The sequence below is a fragment of the Arachis stenosperma genome, chromosome 2, assembly GCF_014773155.1.
Source record: "Arachis stenosperma cultivar V10309 chromosome 2, arast.V10309.gnm1.PFL2, whole genome shotgun sequence".
In the NCBI taxonomy this organism is placed as follows: domain Eukaryota; kingdom Viridiplantae; phylum Streptophyta; class Magnoliopsida; order Fabales; family Fabaceae; genus Arachis; species Arachis stenosperma.
This window is the reverse complement of record NC_080378.1, coordinates 43591031-43601565: the sequence shown is the minus strand read 5'-3', so window position 1 is coordinate 43601565 and position 10535 is coordinate 43591031. Positions and strand designations below refer to the sequence as shown.

The 10535-nt window shown below is 40.4% G+C and overlaps 1 non-coding gene across 1 annotated transcript; it reads right to left on the bottom strand.

Moving 5' to 3' along the window:
- Positions 1-5956: 5956 nt before the first annotated feature.
- LOC130964338 (small nucleolar RNA R71) lies at positions 5957-6064 on the bottom strand. Its single transcript, XR_009080436.1, has one exon. It is a non-coding gene; the product is annotated as a small nucleolar RNA R71 (small nucleolar RNA).
- Positions 6065-10535: the final 4471 nt, after the last annotated feature.

Here is a 10535-nt window from a genome sequence, read left to right as displayed (position 1 = left end):
TGAATCGCATCCTGTCTCTAGAGCATGTGGAGCTCATTCATGAGAAGACAGGCAAAAAATTCACTGTCAGGGGTAAAAATCTGAGCCCATACTCACCTCCATAAGGAGCTAACCATCAAGCTAATGACGTTAAAGAAGTGCTTGTTGCGAGGCATCCCAACCTTATTTAATTACTTTCATCAGTTTTATTTTTCTAGAGTCATAATCGTGCAGCAGTCAGAACAGATACAAAATTGCTAAGCAATGAAAACAGAACACTCTGGATGGAGTGTTAAAGTTGAACGCCAGCCAGGGTATCCCAGCTGGGTGTTCAACGTCCCTCATGGGCAGCAATGCTGGCGTTGAATGCTAGCCAGGGAGTAGCCCCTGGGCATTCAAATGCCAGTGCAGAGAAGCAGGGAATATGAATTCCCTAGCCTCTCAGGACCAAGGGGTCCCACAGCATCTTTCACCTACCCCACTCACTTTCACACTTCCTCACGCATACTTCCCTATAAACCCTAGCCCAATCACATCCATACCACTTCCCCACAATCATCATAACTCCCACCAACCCCCACCCACTTCAAAATCAAATTTTCCACCCATGACCGAACCTACTTAACCCCTTTCCTATAAATACCCCTCCTCATAACCCTTCATACACACACTTCTCATACACTCATACACCCACAAGGCCGAGCCCTTTCTCTCCCTCTTAATCTTTCTATTGTCTTCTTCTTCAACTCCATTATTCTTCTTTATTTATTTTTTCTCGAGGACGAGCAAAGTTTTAAGTTTGGTGTTGGAAAAGCATAGCTTTTTTCTTTCCATTACCATTCATGGCACCTATGGATGGAGAACCCCCTAAAAAGAGGAAAGGAAAGGCAATAGCCACCACCTCTGAATCTTAGAAGATGGAGAGACTCATCACCAAAGCCCATTAAGACCACTTCTATGAAGTAGTGGTAGAGAAGAAAGTGATCCCTGAGGTCCCTTTCAGACTCAAGAAGAATGAGTATCCAGAAATAAAAGAGAGATCCAGAGAAGAGGTTGGAAAGTCCTAACCAATCCCATCCAAGAGGCTGGGATCCTAATGGTGCAAGAGTTCTATGCTAATGCATGGGTTACAAAAAATCATGACACTGGTGTTAACCCAAATCCAAGGAATTGGATCAACATGGTCCGAGGAAAAATCTTAGATTTCAGCCCGAAAAGTGTAAGGTTGGCGTTTAACTTGCCTCTAATGCAAGGAGATCTTTATCCTTACACTAGGAGACTCAACTTTGATAAGAGATTGGATCAATTACTCTTAGATATTTGTGTAGAAGGAGCACAGTGGAAAAGGGATTCCTATGGCAAGCCCATTAAATTAAGAAGGGCCGACATCAAGCCCCTAGCTAAAGGATGGATGGAGTTCATCCAAAGATCCATCATTCCCACTAGCAACCGGTCAGAAGGGACTGTTGACAGAGCCATCATGATCCATTACATCATTATTCGATGTGAGGTGGAAGTACATGAGGTGATTCCTCAAGAAATGTACAAGGTAGCTGAGAAGCCTCATACTAATGCAAGGTTAGCATTTCCACACCTCATCTGTTATTTATGCAATTCAGCTGGAATTGTCATAGAAGGAGATATCTTCATTGGGGAGTACAAGCCTATCACTAAGAAGAGGATGGAGCAAACTAGAGAGCATGCACAAGAACCTGTGCATCCACCTCAGCATGAGATGCCTGAGATGCCTCAAGGGATGTACTTTCCTCCTCAAAGTTATTGGGATCAATGGCAAACTTCTCTTGGAGAACTAAGCACTAACATGGAGCAATTGAGGGTGGAGCATCAAGAGCACTCCGTCACCCTCAATAAAATAAGAGAAGATCAAAGAGCCATCAGGGAAGAATAAAGGGCTATGAGGGAAGAGTAACAAAGGCCAAGGAGTGACATTGAAGAGATCAAGCATCACATTGAATCCTCAAGGAGGAGCACCAGACACCACCATTAGAGGTGGATTTGTTCTCTTTACATCCCTTACCTGTTATTTTTTTGTTTTCTATTATGTTATGTTATCTGTTCTCTTGTTCTAGTTGCATGATTGGTACACAAAATTGTGATACACAACTTCGTGCAGCTGACCAGTAAGTGCACTGGGTCGTCCAAGTAATACCTTATGTGAGTAAGGGTCGATCCCACGGAGATTGCCGGCTTGAAGCAAGCTATGGTTGTCTTGTAACTCTTAGTCAGGAGATTAATGATAAAAATGATTTTTTGTTTATGAAGAATGAATAACATGAAATAAAAAGTACTTGTGATTCTGTAATAAGGAACAGGTTGAGGTTTTGGAGATGCTTTGTGATGAGCGGATAATTTGTACGCTTTTTGGCATTGTTTTTAGTATGTTTTTGGTAGTTTTAGTTGAGTTTTTATTATATTTTTATTAGTTTTTAGTTAAAATTCACTTTTCTGGACTTTACTATGAGTTTGTGTGTTTTTCTGTGATTTCAGGTATTTTCTGGCTGAAATTGAGGGACCTGAGCAAAAATCTGATCCAGAGACTCAAAAGGACTGCAGATGCTGTTGGATTCTGACCTCCCTGCACTCGAAGTGGATTTTCTGGAGCTAAAGAAGCCCAATTGGCGCGCTCTCAACGGCGTTGGAAAGTAGACATCCTGGGCTTTCCAGCAATATATGATAGTCCATACTTTGCCCAAGATTTGATGGCCCAAACCGGCGTTCAAAGTCACCTCAAGAAATTCCAGCGTTAAACGCCGGAACTGGCACCTAATTGGAAGTTAAACGCCCAAACTGGCATAAAAGCTGGCGTTTAACTCCAAGAAGAGTCTCTACACGAAAATGCTTCATTGCTCAGCCCAAGCACACACCAAGTGGGCCCGGAAGTGGATTTTTATGTTATTTACTCATCTCTGTACACCCTAGGCTACTAGTTCTCTATATATAGGACCTTTTACTATTGTATTTATCATCTTTGGACATCTAGTTCTTAGATCAGATCTTGGTTCTTCTGGTTCCCTCTCTGGGGCCGAAACCAATGATCACTCTTGTTCTTATGTATTTTCAACGGTGGAGTTTCTACACACCATAGATTAAGGTGTGGAGCTCTGCTGTACCTCGAGTATTAATGCAATTATTATTGTTCTTCCATTCAATTCCGCTTGTTCTTGTTCTAAGATATCACTTGTTCTTCAACTTGATGAATGTGATGATCCGTGACACTCATCATCATTCTCACCTATGAACAAGGTGACTGACAACCACTTTTGTTCTACAAGCAACCAAGGCTCTAGTGAATATCTCTTGGATTCTTTAGTCGGAATCTTCGTGGTATAGGCAGGACCTGATGGCGGCATTCAAGAGAATCCGGAAGGTCTAAACCTTGTCTGTGGTATTCTGAGTAGGATTCAATGATTGAATGACTGTGACGTGCTTCAAACTCCTAGCAGGCGGGGCGTTAGTGACAGACGCAAAAGTATCAATGGATATTATTCCGGCCTGACCGAGAACCGACAGCTGAATTCCGCTATGCCGTGACAGGGCATATGCAAATCGCTTTCACTGAGAGGATGGGAGGTAGCCATTGACAACGGTGAAACCCTACACGAGCTTGCCATGGAAAGGAGTAAGAAGGATTGGATGAAGACAGTAGGAAAGCAGAGAGACGGAAGGGAAGGCATCTTCATGCGCTTATCTGAAGTTCCTACCAATGAATTACATAAGTATCTCTATCTTTATCTTTATGTTATTTTCGTTCATCACCATTATACATTTGAGTCTGCCTGACTGAGATTTACAAGGTGACCATAGCTTGCTTCATACCAACAATCTCCGTGGGATCGACCCTTACTCGCGTAAGGTATTACTTGGACGACCCAGTGCACTTGCTGGTTAGTTGTGCGAAGTTGTAGTAATCACAATTTCGCGCACCAAGTTTTTGGCGCCGTTGCCGGGGATTGTTCGAGTATGGACAACTGACGGTTCATCTTGTTGCTTAGATTAGGTATTTTTTTTTCAGAGTTCTTAAGAATGAATTCTAGTGTTTCAAGGTGATGTTCTTATCATCACCAAGGCTGATTGATCATCATCAATTTAGCTCTTGAATGCAATGTCCTGCTGAAGCTTAGCTAGCTATGTCTAATTCCTTTAGACTAAAGCTTTAGACTAACATTGCATGATTCTTGGAATTCTCATTAAGAATTTTGATACCTTTATTTTCCTTTTCACCTAATTTTCGAAAAATAACCAAAAAAAAAAATTACAAAATCATAAAAACCAAAAAATATTTTATATTTCTTGTTTGAGTCTAGAGTCTCATCTTAAGTTTAGTGTCAATTGCATGTTTCTGTTCTTACTGCATTCATGCATGTGTCTTCATTAATCTTCAAGTTGTTCTTGATGATTTTCTTGTTTTGATCTTTGAATTCTATTGACTTGAGTGTTTTGTTGTTTCCCATATATACAAACTGCTAAGTTTGGTGTCTTGCATGCATTGTTATTTGATTTTAGTTGCATTTTGATTATTCCTCATTATTAAAAATCCAAAAATATTTTTTATTTGTGTCTTTTCAAGTCAATAATACAGAGAATTGAAGATTCAGAACATACTGCAGAGGAATCACACAGAAAAAGCTGGGCATTCAAAAATGCCCAGTGAAGAAGACAGACTGGCGTTTAAACGCCAGCCAGGGTGCCTGGTTGGGCGTTTAACGCCCAAAAGGGTAGTGGTTTGGGCGTTAAACGCCAGAATGTGCACCATTCTGGGCGTTTAACGCTAGGATGGCACAAGGGGGAAGATTTTGTTTTCAAAATCAATTTTTTTTCCTTTTTTCAAAGTTTTTCAAAATCAAATCTTTTTCAAATCATATCTTTTCAATCAAATGTTTTCAAAATCAATTTCTTTCCTTTTTCAAAGATACTTACTAACAATTAATGATTTGATTGAACATTTTTTGCCTTTTCTGTTGAGAAAGGTTTTATGTTTGAATCATATCTTTTCTTGTTAAGCAAGTCATTAATTTTTAAAATCATATCTTTTCAAGTTGTTTTCAAATCATATCTTTTTAAAATTGTTTTCAAATCATATCTTTTTAAAATTGTTTTCAAATCATATCTTTTTAATCACATCTTTTTCAAAATGGTTTTCAATCAAATCTTTTTTATTTCTAATTTCAAAATCTTTTTCAAAAATCACTTGATTTCTTTTTCACTCTTATTTTCGAAAATCACTTCCCTTCTTCTCACATCCTTCTATTTATGGACTAACACTATCCCTTAATGCAAAATTTGAACTCCATCTTCTTTGATAAGTTCGAATTTTCTACTTCTGTCTTCTACTTTTCTTTTCCTCTGACACCTCAAGGAATCTCTATACTGTGACATAGAGGATTCCATATTTTCTTGTTTTCTTCTCTTTCATATGAGCAGGAACAAAGACAAAGGCATTCTTGATGAAGCTGACCCTGAACCTGAAAGGACCTTGAAGCGGAAGCTAAGAGAAGCTAAGGCACAACTCTCTGTTGAGGACCTGACCGAATTCTTCAAAGAAAAAGAACCCATGGCAGCCGAAAACAACAACAATGCCAACAATGCAAGGAAGGTGCTGGGTGACTTCACTGCACCTACTCCCAACTTCTATGGGAGAAGCATCTCTATCCCTGCCATTGGAGCAAACACCTTTGAGCTTAAGCCTCAATTAGTTTCTCTAATGCAACAGAATTGCAAGTTCCATGGACTTCCAATGGAAGATCCTCATCAGTTTTTAGCTGAGTTCTTGCAAATCTGTGACACAGTCAAGACTAATAGGGTAAACCCTGAGGTCTATAGACTGATGCTATTCCCTTTTGCTGTAAGAGACAGAGCTAGAATATGGTTGGACTATCAACCTAAAGAAAGCCTGGACTCTTGGGAAAAGCTAGTCAATGCCTTCTTGGCAAAGTTCTTTCCACCACAAAGATGGAGTAAGCTTAGAGTGGAAGTCCAAACCTTCAGACAAAAGGATGGAGAATCCCTCTATGAAGCTTGGGAAAGATACAAACAATTAATCAGAAAATGTCCCTCAGACATGCTTTCTGAATGGAGCATCATAGGTATTTTCTATGATGGTCTCTCTGAACTGTCCAAGATGTCTTTGGATAGCTCTGCTGGAGGATCTCTTCATCTGAAGAAGACGCCTACAGAGGCTCAGGAACTGATTGAGATGGTTGCAAATAACCAATTCATGTACACTTCTGAAAGGAATCCTGTGAACAATGGGACAAGTCAGAAGAAAGGAGTTCTTGAGATTGACGCTCTGAATGCCATACTGGCTCAGAACAAGATATTGACTCAACAAGTCAATTTGATTTCTCAAAGTCTGTCTGGAATGCAAAATGCACCTGGCAGTACTAAGGATGCTTCATCTGAGGAAGAAGCTTATGATCCTGAGAACCCTTCAATGGAAGAGGTGAATTACCTAAGAGAACCCTATGGAAACACCTATAATTCTTCATGGAGAAATCACCCAAATTTTTCATGGAAGAATCAAGAGAGACCTCAACAAGGTTTCAATAACAATAATGGTGGAAGGAACAGGTTTAGCAATAACAAGCCTTTTTCCATCATCTTCTCAGCAACAGACAGAGAGTTCTAAGCAGAACCCCTCTGACTTAGCAACAATGGTCTCTGATCTAATCAAAACCACTCAAAGTTTCATGAATGAAACAAGGTCCTCCATCAGAAATTTGGAAGGACAAGTGGGTCAGCTGAGCAAGAAAGTTACTGAACTCCCTCCTAGTACTCTCCCAAGTAATACAGAAGAAAATCTAAAAGGAGAGTGCAAAGCCATAACCATGGCCGAATATGGAGAGGAAAGAGAGGAGGTGGACGCCACTGAGGAAGACCTCAATGGGCGTGTACCAATTTCCTCTGAGTTCCCCAATGAGGAACCATGGGAATCTGAGGCTCAAAATGAGATCATAGAGATTCCATTGGACTTACTTCTGCCTTTCATGAGCTCTGATGAGTATTCTCCCTCTGAAGAGGATGAGTATGTCACTGAAGAGCAAGTTGCTAAATACCTTGGAGCAATCATGAAGCTAAATGACAAGTTATTTGGAAATGAGACTTGGGAAGATGAACCTCCCTTGCTCACCAAAGAACTGGATGACTTGTCTAGGCAGAAATTACCTCAAAAGAGACAAGATCCTGGGAAGTGCATGGATGAATCCATCATCCTTGGCAGACCCTTCCTAGCCATAGCAAAGGCTGTGATTGATGTTGATGGAGGTGAACTGATCATTCAAGTGAATGAAGAATCCTATGTGTTTAAGGCTCAAGGATATCCCTCTGTCACCATGGAGAGGAAGCTTGAAGAGCTTCCCTCAAATCAGAGACAAATAGAGCCCCCACAGTCAAACTCTAAGTTTGGTGTTGGGAGGCCACAACCAAACTCTAAGTTTGGTGTTGAACCCCCACATTCAAACTCTAAGTTTGGTGTTGGGAGGTTCCAACATTGCTCTGATCATTTATGAGGCTCCATGAGAGTCCTCTGTCAAGCTACTGACATTAAAGAAGCGCTTGTTGGGAGGCAACCCAATGTTTTATAATTAACTATTTCCTTTTGTTATTTTATCTTTTTTTGTAGGTTGATGATCATAAGAAGTCACAAAATCAATGAAAAAAGCAAAAACAGAATGAAAAACAGGAAGAAAAACAGCACACCCTGGAGGAAGAACTCACTGGCGTTTAAACGCCAGTGAGGCTAGCAGTTGGGCGTTTAACGCCCAGTCTGGCACCATTCTGGGCGTTTAACGCCAGAAAGGGGCACCAGACTGGCGTTAAACGCCAGAGAAGGGCAAGAACCTGGCGTTAAACGCCAGGAATGGGCACCAGCCCGGCGTTTAACGCCAGAATTGGCTCAAAACGTGATTTTTGATGCCATTTGGTGCAGGGATGACTTTTCCTTGACACCTAAGGATCTGTGGACCCCACAGGATCCCCACAAACCCCTCACCTATCAAATCCCATCTCTCTCTTCACCACTCACCTCCATAAAACTCCACTTACCTCACCATCCAAATTCAAACCACTACTTCTTCCCCTTTTGGCCTAACCACAAAGCCATCTCCCTCTCCTCCATTTCTTCTTCTTCTACTATCTTCCTTCTTTTGCTCGAGGACGAGCAAACCTTTTAAGTTTGGTGTGGTAAAAGCATTCCTTTTTGTTTTTCCATAACCATTTATGGCATCCAAAGCCGGTTCAACTGAGAAGGCATGACCTCAAGCCCATCACCAAGAGAAAGATGGAGCAAACAAGAGACCCCTCTCATCAAGAAATCCCTGAGATACCTCAAGGGATGCACTTTCCTCCACATGACTACTGGGAGCAAATTAACACCCCCCTAGGAAAATTAAGTTCCAACATGGGACAACTAAGGGTGGAGCACCAAGAACATGCCATCCTCCTCCATGAAATTGGAGAAGATCAAAGGATCATGAGAGAGGAGCAACAAAGACAAGGAAGAGACATTGAGGAGCTCAAGCACTCCATAGGATCTTCAAGAGAAAGAAAGAGCCGCCATCACTAAGGTGGACCCGTTCTTTAATCTCCTTGTTCTTTATTTTTCTGTTTTTCGAATTTTAGTGCTTTATGTTTATCCATGTTTGTGTCTTATGATCATTAGTGTCTTAGTGTCTATGCCTTAAAGCTATGAATATGAATCCATCACCTTTCTTAAATGAAAACTGTTTTTATCACAAAAGAACAAGAAGTACAGGATTTCAAATTCATCTTTAAAACTAGCTTAATTAGTTTGATGTGGTGGCAATACTTTTTGTTTTCTGAATGTATGCTTAAACAGTGCATATGTCTTTTGAATTTGTGATTCATGAATGTTAAAATTGTTGGCTCTTGAAAGAATGATGAAAAAGGAGACATGTTACTGAGGATCTGAAAAATCATAAAAATGATTCTTGAAGCAAGAAAAAGCAGTGAATACAAAAAAAAACGAAAAAAAAAGGGAGAAAGAGAAAAAGAAAGAAAAAGAAAGAAATAAAGTTGTGATCCAAGGCAATAAGAGTGTGCTTAAGAACCCTGGACACCTCTAATTGGGGACTTTAGCAAAGCTGAGTCACAATCTGAAAAGGTTCACCCAATTATGTGTCTGTGGCATGTATGTATCCGGTGGTAATACTGGAAGACAGAGTGCTTTGGGCCACGGCCAAGACTCAATAAGTAGCTGTGTTCAAGAATCATCATACTTAACTAGGAGAGTCAATAACACTATCTAGATTCGGAGTTCCTAAAGAAGCCAATCATTCTGAATTTCAAAGGATAAAGTGAGATGCCAAAACTGTTCGGAGGCAAAAAGCTACTAGTCCCGCTCATCTAATTTGGAGCTTAGTTTCATTGATAATTTGGAGTCTATAGTATATTCTCTTCTTTTTATCTTATTTGATTTTCAGTTGCTTGAGGACAAGCAACAATTTAAGTTTGGTGTTGTGATGAGCGGATAATTTGTACGCTTTTTGGCATTGTTTTTAGTATGTTTTTGGTAGTTTTAGTTGAGTTTTTATTATATTTTTATTAGTTTTTAGTTAAAATTCACTTTTCTGGACTTTACTATGAGTTTGTGTGTTTTTCTGTGATTTCAAGTATTTTCTGGCTGAAATTGAGGGACCTGAGCAAAAATCTGATCCAGAGACTCAAAAGGACTGCAGATGCTGTTGGATTCTGACCTCCCTGCACTCGAAGTGGATTTTCTGGAGCTACAGAAGCCCAATTGGCGCGCTCTCAACGACGTTGGAAAATAGACATCCTGGGCTTTCCAGCAATATATGATAGTCCATATTTTGCCCAAGATTTGATGGCCCAAACCGGCGTTCAAAGTCACCTCAAGAAATTCCAGCGCTAAACGCCGGAACTGGCACCTAATTGGGAGTTAAACGCCCAAACTGGCATAAAAGCAGGCGTTTAACTCCAAGAAGAGTCTCTACACGAAAATACTTCATTGCTCAGCCCAAGCACACACCAAGTGGGCCCGGAAGTGGATTTTTATGTCATTTACTCATCTCTGTACACCCTAGGCTACTAGTTCTCTATATATAGGACCTTTTACTATTGTATTTATCATCTTTGGACATCTAGTTCTTAGATCAGATCTTGGTTCTTCTGGTTCCCTCTCTGGGGCCGAAACCAATGATCACTCTTGTTCTTATGTATTTTCAACGGTGGAGTTTCTACACACCATAGATTAAGGTGTGGAGCTCTGCTGTACCTCGAGTATTAATGCAATTATTATTGTTCTTCCATTCAATTCCGCTTGTTCTTGTTCTAAGATATCACTTGTTCTTCAACTTGATGAATGTGATGATCCGTGACACTCATCATCATTCTCACCTATAAACAAGGTGACTGACAACCACTTTTGTTCTACAAGCAACCAAGGCTCTAGTGAATATCTCTTGGATTCTTTAATCGGAATCTTCGTGGTATAGGCAGGACCTGATGGCGGCATTCAAGAGAATCCGGAAGGTCTAAACCTTGTCTGTGGTATTCTGAGT